This window comes from Myotis lucifugus, unplaced genomic scaffold (genome assembly GCF_000147115.1).
Source record: "Myotis lucifugus unplaced genomic scaffold, Myoluc2.0 scaffold_140, whole genome shotgun sequence".
Lineage (NCBI taxonomy): Eukaryota > Metazoa > Chordata > Mammalia > Chiroptera > Vespertilionidae > Myotis > Myotis lucifugus.
Genome location: NW_005871188.1, coordinates 3,527,054 through 3,547,034, shown reverse-complemented (window position 1 = coordinate 3,547,034; position 19,981 = coordinate 3,527,054). Strand labels below are relative to the sequence as shown.

Genomic DNA, 19,981 nt, shown 5'->3' with positions numbered 1-19,981 from the left:
CCTCCCCCATGGACCCTGCCTTGAGTGTGACAAGGGGGCGGTGCCCCACCCCCAATCGGCCCTACCCTTAGCGTGACTGAGGGTGGCATCGCAACCTCCGATCTGCCCTGCTCTGTGCATGACAGGGGGCGGCGCCTCAACTCCCCAATCAGCCCTGCTCTGAGCCCGACCAGGGGCTGCACTTAGGGATTGGGCCTGCCCTCTGCCACCTGGGAGCAGGCCTAAGCCAGCAGGTCGTTATCTCCCGAGGGGTCCCAGACTGCGAGAGGGCACAGGCTGGGCTGGGGGACCCCCCCCCGAGTGCACAAATTTTTGTGCACCGGGCCTCTAGTATAAAATAAAATAAAATAAAATAAAATAAAATAAAATAAAATAAAATAAAATAAATAAAATAAAATAAAATAAAATAAAATAAAATAAAATAAATAAAATAAAATAAATCAATGGAAAAAATATTGTCAAGTGAGTATTAAAAAAAAGAAACAGTTAAAACATGGGGACATTTTGGGTTTTACTCTACTTACAAACTAAATATTTAGCTGCCACACATTCATTACTGCTGGCAGAAGACACAAGTTCTCTGAGACAGAGACAAAGGATGTTATTTCTTGTGTCCCAGAAGCCAGAAGGATGGTGATATTCATATTTGCTCAAATGCAGATATTACACTTGCTGAAGGTTGCATTAGAGCTGAGTCAGCCCCTGAATCCCAGGTCCTTTTGTTAGTCATGGCAGCAGTTCATTGGAGATGATAAGGCTCTTGGTACACACACAATACCCTCAGAGCTCACTGTGGGCCAAGCTCTCAATAAATGGTTTTCATTTATTATCTGATGAATTTTTAAAAATAATATAAAAAATAAGAGCTATTGATATTTCCAGAGGAGATGATAGAACTTAAGCAAATGGGGCTTACTTACCTTAAGCCCACAAACAAGGAATCCTATATCCCTGGTTCTACAGCTCATAGTGTATTCACGCTGCTAAAGCCCTTTTTCCATGATAAAGTTACTCCTAATCAGGGTACTCTGAGAGACAATTGGTCAAATTTCTTCTGAAGAGCCCTAAAAATATAGATAATGATTACATGTAATCCCTCTAATTGGGATTACATGAGATTGTCAAATTTTGCTATTTTATTTAATTATAATGAGAATGATGTTCAAAGATAGTTTATACATATTGGAATGAAAGAATTTGTAATGTTTCCAAGCCTTTTTGTATCATAGTGGTTGCTTCTTGGACCAACAACATCACCAGGCAAGGTGTTAGCAAATTTCAAGCAACACCACCCCCAAGGAATCACAAACTCTAAAAATGTGTACAAGCAAAGTGTTTTAACAAGCCCTCTTGCATATTGTGATACATGGTAAAGTTTAAGAATGACTTCTGGGGAAGATTTTAGCTGGCTTCCAAATCAGGGAAACAAAAAGCAGTTTGAAATGGGGAGGGGATATATTATGAAAATTGATTGAAACAATCTATAAAGAGTGATTGCTATTAGTTCTCTTCCAACTACTTAAAAAAATATTATGATACCTACACGTTTTCCTTCACTGGAGATTTAAAGACTCTTCTCATTTTTTTCTAAAAAAAATTTAAACGGCACGAATGAAAATTTCTATAACTGTGAATAAAAAATGGTCTTTAAATTGAAACAAGCAATTTCTCACTTACCCCACAGTGAGGACCACCACTCAACAAATCCTGCTAATAGTCACAGAAATTCCAATTGGCTTTTTATGCTTCACTCCAAAATTTTGTACTAGCCAAGCTATAAATTACAGTTAAATAATAAAGGCATTCATTTTCAGACATGCAAAGCTTCAAATATACTCTTTTCAGAAAACTCCAGGAGGTTTTACTCCACTAAAACAAGGGAGTAGACCAAAGGAAGAGGAAGACCCAAAATCCATTGAGTAGACCTTCTAATAAGAGTAGAAAAAATATATTCCGTAAGTATATTGGTGCAGAAGACTTAGCAAGTAAATATTACAGATTATTTCTCAAAGGGGGACAACTATAGGTGAAAAGTCTCCAAGGAAAAAATGGAACTGATAGGTTATCTAATGTAATTTGAAAGTGGCATTCAAATAAGTTTTATATTACTGTTGAATAATTGGACATCAAACTAGAAATGGGGGTGGGAGATGGCTCCAGACAACAACCCTTCTTCTTTTCACAGTCAGATGTTTTCTGGGCACCTTTCTCCATTCAGGTCCTCTGGGATGGCCATCCCAGCTTGGGTTTAGACCCCACAGCTCTCAGTGGGAACCACCCACAGCTGAAATATCCCTCCAGAAATTCAGCTGCTGCCTATGGATCCCAGCAAGCTCTTCTGCACCTCTGTCCTACCAGGCTCTATGAGGTCTCCACTTTCCATGCTTGGTTTACAGTTTCTCTCCAGCTAGTCTTCAGTTGATTACTCACTATAATTTTTTTCTATATTTTAGTTGTAATTCCAGTTTAATCCTGGGAAAATGTCAGTGTAGCTTCCACTTACTCCTCCACCATTTTGGAACTTGATGTTTGTCTTGTTGACTATGATTATGATTTTATGTTTCCAAAGAGAGTGTTTTGATTTCACAAAGTGGACTCTATGAACCTTTCATTTATTGTTCCTAGATTTATATTCATACTTTGATTTCTGTGTTTCTAGGTTAAAAGTCAAATTATCTATATTCTTTTGGGGCTACCATTTTTTAAATTCCTTTTTTTTTATTTTTTAAATTCTTTATAATTGAAAAATATTTGCCTTTTAAAGCAAGTGATGGTCTGTGGTATTGATCCAATTTTATTTTTTATTTTCCAAATAGTTTTTTTTTCAGTTTCTCTCATTTCATTTACTTTAAATGTTCATCATTTACTTAGTAATTGCTCAAGTCCCCACCATTGGTTTAACATTTTTATCATAGACTAAATTTTATACACAGTTAGGTCTAATTCTAGGTTTTTCTTAGTCCATTGTAGCTTGCTTTCTTGATCTCTATATTTCTTTAAATGCTGTAAAACGGTCTTGAATATAAAAGCCGTGTAGTAGACTTTAATGGTTCATAGGATTATATTCCTTCTACTGCTGTTGTCCCTCTGCTCCCCAGGGGACTCTTAGCTCTTCTTCCTGTTACTTTTTCATTTGTACTTTAGAATCAACCTATCTTTTATAGAAAAAAATTAAAGCCAAAATATTTTTTTGGTATTTAAATTGGATTGCCTTATATTTTTATCTTACAATTTAGAGAACTGATATTTTTTATGATACTGTAGTCATTAGCATAGAGTATTTTTCCACTTGTTAAATTTACTTTTGAGACTATCTTAACATAATCTACTGAAAGAATATATTTTCCTTGTCAGTATTAGATTTAGACATTATTGTATATGGACTTTTCCTATTATATCTTCTAGTGGGTATATTTCAGGTTTATATATAAAAGCAATTGATTATTATTTTTAAAGCTGTGATGATAGCAATACCACATGTGAAAAAATAGTTGAGATTTTATTTCATTCGTTTTAACTCTTTAAAAATTTCACCCTGTTCTACCAGATATTTTTCCTTAAAGAAATAATCAGGTACCTGGAAACATGTTGATCCTTTTGGTCTAACCTTTAAACTCTGTGGGTGGGATCAAAGCTAGATTTATTCTACGGTTCTATGGTTAAATTATTTCTTTCCCTCTATTTAGACAAGACAATTCTAGTGTTTTAATCAATGTCCACTGGTTTATGAGGTTTTCCCCCTGGCTATTAGATACAGGCATTTTTAATGCGAAGTGACCATGGCAACAGAGAGGGGAGACTTATTCATGAACTCAACAACATGGATTACTGTACTTCTCAACAAGGTTGATTGATTTAGTGCACTGCTAAATGCCCATCCTATGTACAGTGGAGACTAGCAATGCTGAAATAATTCTATTTTGCAGTGGGGAAACTGTTCTTGTAACTGTTATCAGGTTGATTATATTGGATCAGGCACTGTTTCCTCTAGTCTTTCCAGGGTTTCATATTTTCCCTAGCCTTGATTATTTGTCATATGTATTCCTTTACTAGTACTCAACTGAATATTTAAGTGGGACTCTCTCAGATCCCTAGGCAACACTCTGGGTAACTCTCTTATTTTTGCTCTGCCTTCCCAGTTCTTTGTTTCTTGGATGTCTTGGGCTCCCAACTCTGTCTCTACAACTTCAGAACCTCACGAAGCTCTACCTGTGTGTTGGCCATGATATTTTCTCTATGTTGTAGGATGGAGCAGTAGTAGAACTTTTGCTTTCCTGTCTCTCTAGAATGACCATTTTTCACTGCCTGATGCTTTGTGTGCTATTATTTCATATATTTTGTCTCTAAAAATAAAATTGCGTAATTATTGATGACACATTTTGCATAGATACAATAATTTATTATTTAATTTAGATACATAAATTGTTATTCTCTGCCAATTTTGAAAGATTCATCTACATATCCCTTCCTCTGATTAATTTATTACTAATCCTTTAATCTTGTAATATTTAAATCCATGACCATATGGCAAAATTATTAGCCACTGTCCACATATATATACTATACATCTATCTGACCCTTTATATATTCATACTAATTGACAACAAAATTTATTGCTTTAAATTTTTCTGGGAGGATATTCTTTAGCATTATATTTGAGGACCATATCTGAAAGTGACTATATTATTTTGACAATCTATTTCTGATGGGTACCAGAAGATTGGACAAATCCATCTATGTCAAGCAAAATAATGGCCACCAAAGAAATCCACATGCTAATATCTGGGACCTTGGAACATTTTATTATGTTACATGGCAAGGGATTCTTAAGTGGAAGATAGAATTGTGTGTGCTAATCAGCTGACCGTGAGGTGAATAAATTATCTTAGATTGGCTCAATCTACACTAATAAAAGAGAAACATGGTAATTGGTGTACGACCGCTACCCTTTTCATTGGCTAATCAGTGAGTATATGCAAATTAACTGTCAGCCAAGATGGCGGCTGTCAGCCAAGCAGCTGGAAGCGAACATGAGGCTTGCTTGCTTCAGTGACTGCAGACTGCAACGGTTCCCCCGCCTGCCTTGCTGGCCTCTGAGCCGGCAGTTTAAAACATTCTAACAAATATAGAAGCTAAACAGAAGGCCAGGATCTCAGAGCTAGAGTTATACATTGTTTTGATTATAGAACGCTCAGTAGCGGAAGCCTCAGAGCTAGAGCCAGAGCTAAAGCTGGCCCAGAATGAAATAAAAAAAAGAGAAAAGAAAAGGAGCGGTTGGGAGCTTCTGTCAACAACCACCAGCCTGAAAGCAGCCTTCAGCCCCTCACCCAGACTGGCCAGGCACCCCAGTGGGGACCCCCACCCTGAAGGGTGTGTGACCAGCTGCAAACAGCCATCATCCCCTCACCCAGGCTGGCCAGGCACCCCAGTGAGGACCCCCACCCTGATCCAGGACACCCTTCAGGGCAAACCAGCTGGCCCCCAGGCCTCTATTCTATATAGTAAAAGGGTAATATGCCTCCCAGCACTGAGACCAGCAGAGCTGCGAGGCCTCCTGGCACTGGATCAGCGTGACAGGGGGCAGGGCCCAAACCCCCTGATCGCCCTGCGGCTCTGTGTGTAACAGGGGGCGGGGCCACAACCTCCCTATCTGCCCTGCTCTGTTCATGACAGGGGAAGGTGCCCCAACCCCCTGATCAGCCCTGCTCTGTGCCTGATAGGGGGGAGCTCCCCAATCCCCTGATCGTCCTGCGGCTCTGTGTGTGACAGGGTGCGGTGCCCCAACCCCACCACCCACGGGCTCTGCTCTGCATGTGACAGGGTAGAGCCATAACCTCCCCATCGGCCCTGCCCTGAGTGTGACTGTGGCGGCGCCCCAACCCCCTGATCGGCCCTGCTCTGTGGGTGATAGAGGGTGGCGCCCCAACCCCCCTCCAAGGGCCTTGCTCTGTGTGTGACAGGGTAGAGCCATAACCTCCCCATTGGCCCTGCCCTGAATGTGACAGGGTGCAGCGCCCCAAACCCCTGATCCGCCCTGCTCTGTGAGTGACAGGGGCCAGCGCCCCAACCTCCTGATGGGCCCTGCTCTGTGAGTGACAGGGGGCAGCACCCCCACCTCCCCATCGACCCTGCCTTGAGTGTGACAGGGGGCGGTGCCCCAACCCCCCAATCAGCCCTACCCTGAGCGTGACTGAGGGTGGCATTGCAACCTCCCGATCCGCCCTGCTCTGTGCATGACGGGGCGGCGCCCCAACTCCCCAATCGGCCCTGCTCTGAGCCTGACCAGGGACTGCACCTAGGGATTGGGCCTGCCCTCTGGCACCCGGGAGCAGGCCTAAGCCAGCAGGTCATTATCTCCCGAGGGGTCCCAGACTGCGAGAGGGCACAGGCTGGGCTGGGGGACCCGCCCCCTCCTCCCCCCCGAGTGCACAAATTTTTGTGCACCGGGCCTCTAGTGTAATAATAACAGTCTTTTTAAGAGAAAAAGTGAGACAGGAAGGTCAGAGAGTTTGAAGACACTATGCTGTTCTTCTGGCTCTGAAGATGAGCAAGGGTTTGTGAACAAAGGAATTTAGAAGATCTCTAGCACCTGGAAAAAGCAAAATTATATATTCTTGCCTAGTTCCTCCAGAAGGAATGCAGCCCTGCTGAACATCTTGATATCTAGGCCAGTAATAACCATTTGGCAGGCCGGTGGATCGCTGCTGCCCTGCCCAGCCGCCCCGGGTCGGGTTGCACACGGAACGCCCGCCACCTGGGGTCGCAGATAGCAGGGGATGATGGCTGTTTGCCGCTGCTCATACCCCCTTCAGGGTGGGGGTCCCCACTGGGGTGCCTGGCCAGTCTGGGTGAGGGGCTGAGGCCTGTTTTCAGGCTGGCGGGTGACTGAAGCTCCAACCCTCTCCTTTTTTCTTTTTTTTTTTATTCTTGGATTTATTTACCTTCTATGGCTGTCACTGGAACTGAGAGCCGGCTTTCTCTCTGCGGCTCGGCTCCAGCTCTGAGACCTCGGTTGCTGAAAGCAGGTATCTGGTTTGTTTGGGTTCTATAATCAAAACACTGTTTCAACTCCAGCTCTGAGGCCCGGCTGGCTGAAAGCAGGTTTCTGGTTTTTTTTTTTAGCTTCTATAATTGCAACAATGTTTCTTAAACTGAAAGCTCAGAGGCTGGCAGCGGCAGGTGGGGAAGGTTGGCTTTCTCCATCACTGAAGCAAGCAAGTCTGCTGTTCGCTTCAAGCTGCCTGGCTGTTGGCCGCCATCTTGGTTGGCCGTTAATTTGCATATCTCAATGATTATCCAATGGGAAGCGTGTCGGAGCTACGGTTAATTACCATGTTTCTCTATTATTATATAGAATTAGGTGATCATCATGAAAAATCTCATACCCATCTGAAACCATTCATAGTTATTAGAATATTATTGATTACATTCCCTATTCTGTGCTTTCCACTCCTATAATTACACTATAACTACTAATTTGTACTTCTAAATCCCTACCTCTTTTTCACCATTTCCCCCACCCCCTTCTAATCTGGTAACCACAAAAATGTATTCTGTATCTATGAATCTATTTCTGTTCTGCTGGTTTGTTAATTTTGATTTTTATGTTCAATTATTGATAGGTATGGATTTATTGCCATTTTATTGTTCATATTTTTTTATCAATTTTTCTTCTTAAAGAAAACCCTTTAATAGTTCATGTAATACTGGTTTGGTAGTGATGAAATCCTTTAACTTTTTTTTTTTTTTGCTTGGAAGCTCTTTATGTGACCTTCAATTCTAAATAATAGCTTTGCTGGGTAATTTTGGTTGTAGGTCCTTGCTTTTCATCACTTTGAATATTTCTTGCCACTTTCTTCTGGCATGCAAAGTTTCTGTAGAAAAATCAGCTGCCAGTCATATGGGCACTCCCTTGTAGGTAACTAACTGCTTTTCTCTTGCTTCTTTTAAGATTTTTCTTTTAATTTAACCTTTGTCATTTTAATTATGACTTGTCTTGGTGTGGGCCTCTTTGAGTTAATCTTATTTGGGATATCTGTGCTTCCTGGACTTGCATGGCTATTTCTTTCATCAGCTAAGGGAAGTTTTCTGTCATTATTTTTATAAATAGGTTTTCAATTTCTTGCTCTCTCTCCTCCATCGAGAATCCCCATGATGCAGATGTTGATACACTTGAAGTTGTTCCAGAGACTCCTTACACTATCTTCATATTTTCATTTTTATTTCTTTTTGCTGTGCAATTGGGTGTTTTTGCTTCCTTATATTCCAAATCATTGATTTGATTCTCAGCATCCTCTACTCTACTGTTAATTCTCAGTAAATTATTCTTCATTTCAGTTAGTGAATCCTTAATTTCTGACTGGTTCTTTTTTATGTTGTTAATGCTTCACTAAGTTCCACGAAGTTTGCATTAAGTTCCTTGAAATGCTTATTCAGTTCCATGAGCATCCTTGTGACTATGGTTTTGAACTCTGTATCTGGTAGTTTTCTTGTTTCTGTTTCACTTAGTTATTTTTCTGAAGATTTCTTCTGTGTTTTTATTTTTATTGTTATTATTTTATTTGTAACATGTTTCTTTGTCTCTGCATTTTGGCTGCTTCTCTGTGTTTGTTTCTATATATTAGGTAGATCTGCTATGTCTGTTGGACTTAATAAAGTTGCCTTGTGTAATAAGTGTCCTGTAGGGACCAATGGCTCAACCTCCCCAGTCACCTGAACTGAGCACTCCAGGTGTACCCATGTGTGAGCTGTGTGCACTGTTCTATTGTAGTTGAACCTTTATTGATGTTGGCATCATAGGGAGGGATTGACCCCCTGGTTGCAAAGACAAGAGACAATAGCAGAAGAGCTACTTGACAGGAGCCAACCCTATTGAGCAGGATTTGCTTCAGTGGGGCTTTGGTGCTCACCAAGTCTTCCCCTTAAATGTGTTGTTCCTGGAGGTGGTAGAGTTGCAATCTGGCGTGGTCTGAAGCTGACCACAAGTGCACTGACTCTGGGGTTTCTCAGAAGATACAAAGTCAGGTAATGCCGTGCCCTGCCTGGGCCCACCCAGCACAAGCTACAGAGCACTCTGCAGATGGCTGCTACTTATGTTGGGCTTGGAGGTTCCCAAGAGAGGCCAAACCAAGGTGGGTTACCAGTAATAACAGTCCTGGGGACACTTATTGAGAGGTACAGAGCACACTGAGGGCAGCATCTGTTTGTTTGAGAGATTTGAGGAAAGTCTGATTCATGAGGCAAGAGAGGCCAGTTGTATGGAAAAGCCACTGAAAATGGCTTGGATGAGCCTGCAAGTAGCGGGGAGAGGGTCAGGTCTCAGGGTATACCTGGGTGGGGAAAGAAGTATCAGCAAGGTTGATGAAGATTCAGATATGGTGCCTGCCTATTGGCTTTGTTTCAGGAGGGTTCGGTTAAGAAACAATGGCCTCTGCCAGCACATCTGTCTGGGAGAAAACTGCCTCTCCAGCTCTCCCCCTGATTCCAGACAAGCTAGTTCCTTCCTGAACGTCTCTGGTTCCTTTCAAGTTGCTGCGCCAGTGCTGGAGTTCAGAGGCAGGGAATCTGAGTAAGTTCATGTGAGGGACTGGGACTCCAGCAGATTCCATGTCACTCAGCCATAATTCCTGAATATTTTTAGAACCCAAAGATCTGGGTACTTCTCTTCCAGGCACTGCTACTCTGGGCTGGGGAATCTGGAGTGGGGCTGGGACCCCTGGCTCTTCAGATAAAGCTTCCACAGCCAAGATACCCCTCCTGATTTTAAACTGCCACGGGTGTGTGTGGGGCCAGCCAGTTCTGAGATTCTGCCCCACATCTCCACCCCTCCTACCAGTCTCCATGGATTCTTCTTTAATTCCCTAGTTGTAGGACTTCCAGTTAGCCAGATTTCAGGCCATTCTGAAAGATGATTATGCTAAGTTTAGCTGTAATTTCGATGTGGTTGTGGGAAGAGGCAAATAACACATTTACCTACACCTGTGGTCGGCAAACTGCGGCTCACGAGCCACATGCGGCTCTTTGGCCCCTTGAGTGTGGCTTTTCCTAAGCCTTAGAAGTACCCTAATTAAGTTAACAATGTACCTATCTATATAGTTTAAGTTTAAAAAATTTGGCTCTCAAAAGAAATTTCAATCGTTGTACTATTGATATTTGGCTCTGTTGACTAATGAGTTTGCTGACCACTGACCTACACTGTCATCTTGATGGAAATCAACATTTTCTTGAACAGTGCTGTATAAGTGAAATCACCAGATCCTAAGCTGATCAGAATAACTCAACATTCCCCTCCCTAACCAGTCCCCTCTCCACCTTTCCTATCACCCAGAGCCTTCTCAGAAGCAGTGCCACAGAGATTAACCTAGACAATGGCAGTGCTATTTCCAAATTTTGGCATCTTCCAGAGTATAATGTTTTAAGTTACAATGCTGTGCTAGTTCAGTTTCTAAGAGATATCAGGTTTCTACCTTATAAAATAATAATACCTATGATTTTATATGTAAGGATTATAGAAATATTTAAACTTTAAAACATATTTCACAAAAATATCCACCAGTGACTTATGTATAAGTTGTTTAGATGTGGATTGTGACTCTTCTAAGTTAGTAATATTATTAGTAGCAAATGGTTTACAAAGTATGTATGTGTTCCTACAAGGTGTATTTTCTGGAATTATTTGTAAGGTTGGAGCTTGTCAAGTGCCATATCTTGCTTTCTTTCATTAATCACAGTAGGCGGTCAAAGCTAAGTATCAAAACTCACCCATTAGAAAATACACAGATATAATCATAATAAATATAAAATTTGCTTCTAAGTGTTAGTCTTCGTTATTCCAACTAAAGACTTATAAGATCTTCAATATCATAATTTATGGCCCAATATTTGGATATTTTGTAGTTTGGACTCTAAAGCTGCTTACAAGGCATGACTGCTCTTTTGGGTTCTTAAACTGCCTTCAGGGCAGACAGCCTCCGGTGCTGTGCAAGCTGTTTGATAAGCCATACTCCTTGTGCTATTGATAAATAACACTCTTTGTACTGTAACTTTTGATCACAAGGTCTTTGTGTTGCAAGCCTGGATAAAAACTAGGATTAATCATATATAAGTCATTCTTATCTCACAACCCACTTGCTGACCACTAAGTCAGCTGAATATTGAAGGTCCTGTTGCCCCCTTCAGTCAGAAAGTAAATAGAGTATGTTTGTGATCTGGTCTCCTCTAACAACCTATCTCTTTACTAATCGGCTCCTTGCAAAGTTTTCCTTTAAAAGCCCACTCTATTTCCCCACCTGTGTGCATGCTTTTGGTTCATGCCAAGAGCTTTTTTCCCCCTGATTTGCAAACCATATCTAATTAAACTCTCTTTTAATTTCTCAGAAAGATCTTCTGGAATTTTTATTAACACAACCTAAAAAAGAAATGGTTGCAATCATTGCCTATCTACTTTTTTAATCTTTATTGTTGAAAGCATTTCAGATGTCCCCTTCTTTCCCCCATTGATTTCCTCCCCCTTGCTGTGCCCCCACCCGGGCATTCACTGCACTATTGTCTGTGTCCATGAGTTATGCATATGTGCATATAAATTACTTTGTTGATCTCTTCCCACTCCACCCCTCCTTCCCTCTGAGATTTGTCAGAGTCATTGCCTATCTTTGGTTTAGGAGTTTCATACATACCTTCTTATAGTCCACCATTATGTTCATATGTGACTATTGTTTATTAAATCTCTCCACATTATAATTGAGGCCCATATGTTTTTTTTCTTAGAAAAAGTATCTTTCTTTGTGTCCTATAAAAAAAAGTCAACTAGGATTGAAGAATGTTGGCATTGAGTGCATCTTAATTGTAAGTTATTCTAATAGCCTGCTCTTAGCATTAATTCCCTCAATACATTCTCTAAAACTTACCCCCATGCCGGAAGCCGGTCCATCCTTGCTGCTTGACACAGTCGAACGGTATCATCCATATCAGCCGACCCAGAGGGCATAACTGACTCCTCCTCGGATGCCGACACCACCATCAAGCATGGCCCTGATGGCCCCATTGATCCAGCCGGTCAACGCGCTGACGCTTTGGGAAGCCCGTCACCAGCAACGCCACCCACTAGCCAGATCAATGAGGACAACCAAACCACTGACTTGGGCACAACTGAAATCCTTGACTGAAGAGGCCAGCAACCTTCTATAGGAACAAGACTCCATGTGCACTCCATCCACTATGTTTATAGCTATGCTCACTGTCATTGCTTGCCAGTCTTCTTCCTAGTCTTAAACAACCCAATCCGAGAGGTGGCCGCTGATTTACATGCGCTATCATTTAAAAAATAAAAATGGGGGAATTTGCCGGAAGCTGGTCCATCCTTGCTGCTTGACACAGTCACTGCAGGGTGAAAGGGCGAGGGCTAGGCCCTCCACCTTGCCCCAGGGTAAGGGCTACACCCTCCACCTTGCCCCAGGGTAAGGGCTCCATCTTACCTTGGCCACGTGCTTGGCAAGGAGCTTCTTCCTGGAAGTCTAAGCCTCTGCTAGCCACACCCAGGAACAAGACACAGACTTGTGCCTGGCCAATCGGCAGAGCACAGTCCTTTCTCCTCCCCTTCCTCCAACTCCCCCTATATAACCCGTCTCCACACAGAGTTATCTCTCTCTGCTTCCTGTCGCTGCGTCGGCAAGGTGGGGGAGCCGAGCTAGCTCGAATAAAGACTCTTATGCTTTTGCATCGGACTGGCTGGCTCCCTGATGTGGTTTCTTGGGGATCCTGAAATCTGGGCATAACACAGGGAAGAAACATCTGCACAGCATATGTTTCAAGGGACCTGGCGTATAGGGCACGTTTTTCTTAATATGTTTGCTCCCACTTTTTTAGCACTATGTGTTTTACCCAGGGCCACCTCCCCGAGAAAGGTTTTCCCAGGTGGGGATGTTTCCCTGGAGTTGGGGATTGACAGGACTGGGGAGGGGAATGAATCAGTAAAACCCCCTAGTGTTACAGAAATACCATGTACACCATGTACTACTTATGAAGAACTTGGACTAAGACTGTTGGCAATAAATTTGGGACTTGTTGGGCCCACATCCCCAGGGGTCTTCCCACCAGGGAAAGCACCAAAGCCTACACCCCTGGAGACCCACTGACACAGGGCAGTCCCAGGGAAGGCAAGGAGGACATAACCTTTACTGGGTAGGATAATCTCCTTCAGTCACTTCCTTGTAGCTTATCAGTAGAGCTGTAGAATAGTGACCTTGGAATAGCCCTTATAATGGAACACAGAGATTAACCTAGACAAGATTAAAATTGACAGAACTAGATAGAGACAGGATTTTTGGCAAAGGTCAGATAAGAAACTATGGACATGAAACCAGGAACTGTTGAAGGCCAAGGGAGGACCCAAAACATACCATTATGTCATGCTTATAAATACAGTTGTAACAGGACAATAAAGGAGAAAAAGAGAGAACCTGGCTATGCTGATCAACTGAATGCTGTCTCCGTGTCATTCCTTCTTCGCCAACTCCGTCCACACCTTTGGGAACCTCTGGACCTGCTGGGGGTGGACCCCAACACCCCCATGTAGTGGAGACTGCGAAGAAAGACGTGTTGTTCATCTCTTGCTTCATATTTTCAGTAACAAGGAGTTCCTTACTATATTTTTAATATTTTATTCACATTGTACTTAAAACACACACACACACACCAAAAACTGTAATCCTTTCATTTTCCCTTGGGTGACTTAATCCCAATTTTTTATTAGAGTAAGATAAAATTTGCTGTTTCCTTAGAGCAGCTGATACTTGAAAAGAGAATGTTTATTTTGATGTAAAAGGCAATTTCCAGTTCTTACCATCATTACTTAAGTGACAATTTCTAGACCAGCCATTTTTATCAAAATTCTGTGAATGAATTGTGGTTAGGTCATTTGAAAGTGACTAGCTGAGTACTGAGTCCAGGAATGTAGATATTGAATTTGAGAAGGAAAAGATATGTTCTAATTGCTCATCACTACTGAGCAGTCCACACTTAAATAATTTTGAGTGTGGTCGGTATGTGTTGAGCATAGATAATACTGGACTGGCAAGAAAAGTGGTTTAACTCAAACTGCCAAAAATAGAATAACCAGGAGAGGAGTAGAAATCACAACTGTGGAGGAAGACCAGTGACTCGAACCAGTTTAAAGCATTAGGTTAAAATACTGCAGGGGAGAAAAAATACAAAATCTTAAATCAGAAAGCCTCTGAAGTCAATCCTCTCAAACTCTGCTGCTGCTTCATTAATTAAGTTTATATAATACTAGAGGCCTGGTGCATGAATTTGTGCACAGGTGGGGTCTGGCAGGCCCGCCCCAATGGGGGCCCATCGGGCCGGGCCAGCAGGGGGGAAGGGCCACAGGTGGTTGGCTGGCCAACCTCACCCCTGATCAGGGTGTTGGGGGCTTATTGGGGACAGGGCAGGCCCCAGGGGAAGGGGGGGCAATCGGGTCCTGGATCAGGCTGTTTGGCTGCTGCAGTGTACATCATAGCCACTGGTCATTCCAGTCGTTCTGTCATTCCGCCATTCCAGTTGCTGGGCTTTTATATATATAGATTCTAAATCATTGTTGTTATTTCAACTATCTTCACAGCCTCTTCAACAGGAATAGAGTTCATCTCAAAAAACCCTTCAAAAGAAGCAATTCCTCAGCCATTAAAGTTTTATCATGAGATTGCAGCAATTCAGTTAGATATTTAGGCTCCAGTTCTGATTCTATTTCTCTTGCTATTTCCACCACAGCTGTATTTACTTCTCCCACTGAATTCCTGAACCTTCAAGTCATCTATGAGGTTTGGAATAAACTTCTTCCTAATTCCTATTAATTTTTATATATTTTTTAAAATCTCTTCCCATAAATCACAAATGTTTTTAATGGAATATAGAATGGTGAATCCTTTCCAGAAGGTTTTCAGTGAACTTTGCCCAGATCCATCAGAGTACTCACTACATGTGGCAGCTGTAGCCTTACAAAATGTATTTTTTTAATAATAAGACTTTAAAATAAAAATTACTCCTTAATCCATGGGCTACACAATGGACTTTGTGTTAGCAGGCATGAAAATAACATTAATCTCCTTGTACATCTCCATCAGAGTTCTTGGGTGACCAGGTGCATTATCAATGAGCAGCAATATTTTGATATTAATCTTTTTTTCCAAATAGTAGGTTTCAACAGTGGGCTTAAAATATTTAGTGAACCATGATGTAAACAGATATCAAGTTTCTAGCTATGAAACTCTTAGACGGCATCTCCTTCCAATATAAGGCTGTTTCCTCTACATCGACGATCTGTTGTTTAGTGTAGACACCTTCATTAATTACCTTATGTAGCTCTGAATAATGTGTCACGGCTTCTACATCAGTTGCTGCTTCACCTTGTACTTTTATGTTATGAAGATGGCTTCTTTCCTTAAGCTTCATGAACTGACCTCTGCTAGCTTCAATTTTTTCTTCTGCAGCTTCCTCACTTCTCTGAGCTTTCATAAACTTAGGGCTTTCTCTGGATTAGAATTTGGTTTAAGGAAATGTTGCAGCAAGTTTGATCTCCTCTCCAGACTATTAAAACTTTCTCCATATCAGCAATAAGGCTGTTTTGCTTTCTTATCATTCATGTGGTCACAGAGTAGTATTTTTGATTTCCTTCAAGAGCATTTTCTTTGTGTTCACACCTTGGTACTTTGGTAGAAGAGGCCTAACTTTTGGTCTATCTTGGTTTTTGACATGCCTTCCTCACTAAAATTAATCATTTTTAACTTTTGATTTAAAATTATAGATATTCAAGTCTTCCTTTTATTTCAACATTTAGTGTTCCTAGTAGGGTTATTAATAGACCAAATTTTAATATTGTTGTGTCTCAGGAAATAGGGAAGCCCAAGGTGAAGATGAGAGATGGAGAAATAGTCAGTTAGTGGACTCATCAGAACATGTAACATTTATCAATTAAGTTCACTGTCATAAGGGCATGATTCACGGTACCTCAAAACAATTATAATAGTAACATCAAAGATCACTGATCACAGATCACCAAAACAAATATATTAATAATTAAAAATTTAAAAGATTATGAGAATTACCAAAATGTGACACAGATGCATGGAGTGAGCAAACACTATAAGAAAGTAGTGCTGATAAATTTGCAGAGTTGCCACAAACCTTTAATTTTTTAAAAAATACAATATCTGCAAAGTACAATAAAACAAAGTGAAATAATAAAGGTATGGCTGTCAATATTAAAATCATTATTTGGAAGAAAAAATGTATTCTCAGAGAATTATTTAAATTTCTCAAGTTTATAAGTGATGAAGGCAAGACTAACATTAAAGTGTATGTGACCCAAACACTTATGGTTAAGTTACTATGAAATGACAAAATTTCTGAAATCATTCCCTATTAAATTCTTAAATACAGCCCCAGAAAATGCAAGGCACTGTATTAACAATATAAAATATTGAAAAATTCATATATTGGAACTTCCTAGAAACTCTTTAAATTTTATTATTTTCTTCTTCTAGTTGTCTCCTCCTGTGTTGACAACTGTATGCCATAAATGATCACAAAAATTTTATTATAAATTAGAATTTGAAATTTTTAAATTATGTATAAAAATGAATTAGGCTATTTCAGTTTTATTCAATGTACTAGAGGCCAAGTGCACTAAATTAATGTATGGGGGGTGTCCCTCAACCCAGCCTGCACCTTCTCCTATATGGGACCCCTTGGGGGATGTCCGATTGCCTCTTGCAATCCAGGACCACTGGTTCCTAACCGCTCACCTGCCTGCTTGCCTGGTTGCCCCTAATCGCTTCTGCCTGCCAGCCTGATCTCCCCTAACCACTCCCCTGCCAGCCTGATTGACACCTAACTGCTCCCCTGCTGGCCTGATTGCCCCCAGCTGCCCTCCCCTACCAGCCTGGTTGCCCCCAATTGCCCTCCCCTGCTGACCTGATTGCCCCTAACTTCCTGCCAGCCTAATCTCGCCCCTAACTGTTTCTGCCTTGGCCCCACCACCATGGCTTTGTTCGAAAGGAAGTTGGACGTTCAGATAATGGCAGGTCGATCCGGTCTAATTAGCATATCACCCTTTAATTAGTATAGATAGATTATATAGGATAGGATTGCTTATATGGGGTGGAGAAGGCCTTTTTCAGCAGGAGGAGATGCTCTTGGCAGACAAAAATACATAACCCCTATATCTGGACTGATAGCCAGCCATATGCACTATATTGCCAAACCAGTTATTAAAAAGTTGAACCACTTTCTTACACCTTACACCAAACAGTTGTTGCTCTTAAAACCCATCTCAGCCCCAACCTTAGGTTCTCCCTTCATAGTTCACCCAGTTTAGGTTCTGATTGTTTGATTTCTATGCCAGTCACCATCACAAGCTCCTCCTCCTAGGCAGCCATTGGCTCCTCTGGGAAATCCAGAATGGCCCAGCCTTCACATCAGTGCCAGCCCTTCAGTCACACCCCCAGTCCACTACTGGTTGTATCTCTGGCTGTTCTGAGATGCGGCACCTCAGGTCTGTGCTGGTGGCAATTTTGAATTCTCATCCTTGACCTAACCTTCTTACAGTGTGAGCTCTGTGAAGGCAAGCATTTGTCTTGTTCATTTTTAGTTCACTCATAGACTTTACCTGTGTCTATGCATCTATGCTAGCACCACATGGTGACTGGTCAAACAGTTGTCTTGGTCATCACTTTTACTGAGATATATATATATATATATATATATATATATATATAGAGAGAGAGAGAGAGAGAGAGAGAGATTTGGTACATGCATAAAATAATGCTAAGGGAAACTTTATACAACTCAAGAAGAATAATGTTCATACATAAATTAATATTATCTCATGTGACCAATATAGCATTTTAGACCTCTCAGAGTTAGAAGAGAAAGATTAATTTTAAATCAGAGAATTAGGAAAAGTTTAAGCAGGAAATGATATCAAATTTAAATACAAAAGGAATGCAGTTAAAATATAAAGTTTAAAAAAAAGATTATACCTCATTTTTTTAAGGTTTGATATTCAACAGTCTTTGACTACCTATAAATATGACTAAAATCCATAATAAAACCAAACATTTCCTTTTAGCAATAAAATAATGGACAAAAGTTTTTGTGGTTGTCTCTTAGATGAGAGCTTCAAAAAGAAGTTTGCACATAATTCTACAAAGACAAATATCTCTTTTTCCTGAACAAGCAAGACACATTGAAGGGGCAAATTAGCAGGTGCAGAAAGAAACATTTTTAAATCAGTTGCAATAATTGAAAACCTACTTCCTGAACTAAAGTGAGAAAATAAATATCTGTTGAAACACAAAAGAACTTTGTAAGGCACATCCAGTTATTATAGGGCAAACACTTCTAGATTCCTCCACAGCCTCTGAGGATAAATAGGTACAATATATTACAAAAGGAAATGTGCTCATATTAATGTTGCTGTGTCATTAGAAAAAGTTTCTGATTACAATAACAGAAACAAAAATGTAATACTTTTAAGATGGCAGCATTTGTTTTCCTATCAAGAATAGCTAAGTAGAAAATTTAACAAATAAACAAATACCTCCTGACCTAAATTTGACCTTTAAAAAGACAAGCCTCAGCAAGAAATGTACTTGAAAAATGAAACAATATGGAAAATATCAGTGAGTAAGAGAATAAGTCTAATGAGATGCAGCAGTTCATTCTGAGTAATAAATCAGGATTGGTCACAATTAATATTTTACTATTAATTTTCTTACTAGTTTTCTTTTTAAAGAGAAAAAAAGTTCACATTTTCCTACTTAGATTTTTTTCTATTACTTTAATTTGGTCTTTTTTTTAATAAATCAGTTTCCTTTGTAGTCACTGTTTCACTCCGCCTTCCCTCCTCCAGTTCGTCCATAGCTATAATTGAGAATAAAGAACTCTATCATTTCTGTGATCAGCTCTTCTGTCAGGCAAGCTGATACAATAAATCTCTCAAAAGACAAATTTGTCAGTTACTGAAATAGCATTAGAATTCTATACTCAGCGACACTACGAAAACACAAAGAGCTTAAGGGAAAAGTTAAATTTTAAAGTCACCAGTATGGGAAATGCATTAGGAAGAATCAGGTCAGAGAAGCAAAAACTCAATTATGATCCCCCAAATTGAGATGGCAAAAATCTCAACTGACCCAAATTTCTTGGCTCCTTCCACTAGCTACGTTTATATTTAAAATGAGTTCAAACTAGAGCTGTGCTGGCAGCCTAACACCTGCTCCCTCTTTCCCCCTAGGGTGGCTGAAGTAATTATCCACCTCTACCTTCACCAGCTTGGAATCTGTGAAATGTTGGTCATGTAGAGTCAATCATTCCCATGTTCTGAGGTGCCAAATGATCATCTGGTAGTCAGAACTGCAACACTGCTGGCAGGCGAACTTATTAGTTTCTTTCATTTTTGAGTCCAGCCATGCCCAAATTTTTGCTGCCTAATTTGCATTTGTTTTCTATAGTATGTACACACTCTGTGAAAAGAATAATTTATCTAAACTGTACTTTCTAAACAGAAGCTTTAAAAACAATTTTTACACGTGATTACATTTTAGAAATATTCTCAGACTTTTGAATCTAATCATGACTTCCACAGTACCAACGTATGCTACATGGTAGAGAATATTGCTTCTTTTTAAAGCACATGTAGACATACAAGAGATTATGCCAACTCCATGGAACATTTATCAGATTAACCATGGCAGACTTTAATTTATAGTTCAGACCTCAGCCATAAATCTATCCTACCTGGGTAAAATCATGAATCCAGGGACCAGCCATGTTATGATATCACTTTATATTATTGTGAGCAAAAAGTTACTGAAGCTTTGTTTTCTCTGACACTCTAAACATCAGGAAAAATCCCCACATTTTCCTGTCCCATTCCATATTCTGGACTGGGGAATTAGAATCATTTCTCATCGGAGGACATTGT

The 19,981-nt window shown here is 40.6% G+C and overlaps 1 pseudogene; it reads right to left on the bottom strand.

Moving 5' to 3' along the window:
- Positions 1-14,214: 14,214 nt before the first annotated feature.
- On the bottom strand, positions 14,215-15,944 carry LOC106698138 (annotated as a pseudogene).
- Positions 15,945-19,981: the final 4,037 nt, after the last annotated feature.